Consider the following 2,212-nt stretch of genomic DNA (forward strand, 5'->3'; position numbering starts at 1 on the left):
TTCTTCTTCTTCTTCTTCTTCTTCTTCTTCTTCCTCCTCCTCTTCTTCTTATTCCTCTTCTTCTTCTTCTTCTTCTTCATCCTCTTCTTCCTCTTCTTCTTCTTCTTTTTCTTCTTCTTCTTCTTCTTCTTCTTCTTTAACCTCTTCATCTTCTCTTCCCTTCTTTTCACTCTTCTTTTTTATTCTTCTTCGTCGTCTTATTCGTCGTTCTTTTATCGTTTTTTTTCTCTTCTTCATTTTCTACATCTTCGTCTTATTTTTCTCTTTTTCTTCCTCTGTTTCTTCTTCATCATCATCTTCTTTCTCTTCTTCTTCTTCCTCCTCCTCCTGTTCTTCTTCCTCAGCTTCCTCCTCTTCTTTTTGTTGTTCTTCGTTGTTTTCTTCTTTGTCTTCTTCTTCTTCTTCTTCTTCTTCTTCTTCTTCTTCTTCTTCTTCTTCTTCTTCCTCTTCTTCTTCTTCTTCTTCTTCCCCTTGGTTTGTTTGCGTCCCAGTGTCCTCCTCCTCCTCCTCCGAGGATGCCGCCGATGTTCCCCGCGGCCCCAGGGCTGGTCCCCACGAGCGCAGCCAATCAATCTGGGCCTCATTTGCATGGCAACAAGGCCGACTTCAGAATGAGGCGTCCGACGAGGGAGGGAGAGAGAGGGAAGCGAGGGAGAGAGAGAGGGAGGGAGGGAAGGCGAGGGGATGGGCGGGGTGGCTGAAAATAAGGAAGGGAGGGAATGAGAAGGATGGGAGAGGGAAGGGAGGGAGAGAAGAGGGAGAGAGGAGGAAGGAAAGGAAGAAAAAGGAGGAAGAGAAAAGGAGATAGGGGAAACGAAGGGGGAATGGGGAAGAGAAGAAGGAAAAGGGAAGAAAAGGAGGAACAGGGAAGGGGATGAGGAAGAGGAAAAGGAAAGGAATTGGAGAGAGGAGGATAGTGGAAAGGGGGAAGAGAGAGAATAGAGAGGAGGGGAAGGAGAGGAGAGGGAAGAGACGAGGGAGGAGGGAAATAAGATAAGGAGAAAGGAAAGGGAGAGGAGAAGAAAGAGAAAAAAATGAGGTTAAGAATAAGTTTGAGATCACCCAGTTGAAACGGATGCATCATCATCATCATCATGATCATCATCATCATCATCATCATCATCATCATCATCATCATCATCATCATCATCATCATCAACTAAATCGACCTGGGAGCGTTCCCTAAAGCTGTTCTGTCTGACGCAAATCGATTTTATTCAGGCCCGAGTTGGACTCCGAAAGAGAAAAACAAGGGGGAGGGAGGGATTCCATCGGACTCCCCCCCCCATATATATATATATATATATATATATATATCTATATATATATATATATATATATATATATAATCAGGGGACTCTGCTTGAAGGGACCCTCACCGACCGAGACCCACCCCTTCTTCAGCCCAGGAACCCCGCCTACCCCCCTCAGCTGCACAAAATCGTCCGTCCTTATCCAGAACGAAATATATCAAGTGCGTCAAAGTGCTGAGGGTGATAAACAAGAAAAAAATGTTTGGGGAATCAGAGATGTTGGGGGAAAAAAGAATAATGGCCGCTGGCCAGTTGAGAGGAGAGAAGAACGTGGGACGACGCCAAAGGAACGCCGGACGGCGGTCGGGGTGGAGGTGGGGGTGGTGATGATGGTGGTTGTGGTGATGATGGTGGTAGTGGTGACAATGGTGGTAGTGATGACAATGGTGGTGATAGTGGTAGTTATGGTAATATTGAATTTGGTAATGATAGTGGTGGTGACAGTAGTGGTCGTGATACAAAGGAACACAAAGGAAGAACAAACAACAGCAGGCCTACTGGCCCTAACGAGGCTGTTTGTGTTTACTATACTAAGCTACAGTGAAGAAAACAGGGCAACTAGATAACAGAAGATGAACTAACACTACTGCTACCACTATCCTATCCAATTACAGTTAACTGCCGGGCTAGTGGTGGTAGTGATAGTGGTGATCATGGGGATGGTGGTAGTGATGGTGATACTGAAAGTGGTTGTGGTGATGATGGTGATAGTGATGACAGTGGTGGTGGTAGTGATAGTGGTAGTCGTGGTGATAGTGAATGTGGTGGTGATGGTGGTGACAGTAGTGGTGGTGATAGTGGTGGTAATGATATTGATGATAATGGTGGTGATAGTGATGGTAATAATGATAGTGGTCAGGGAAGAAAGAAGTCACAATTTCGTAACACTTATATATTTT

This window comes from Oratosquilla oratoria, chromosome 1 (assembly GCF_046742065.1).
Source record: "Oratosquilla oratoria isolate Oo_2021 chromosome 1, ASM4674206v1, whole genome shotgun sequence".
Taxonomy (NCBI): domain Eukaryota; kingdom Metazoa; phylum Arthropoda; class Malacostraca; order Stomatopoda; family Squillidae; genus Oratosquilla; species Oratosquilla oratoria.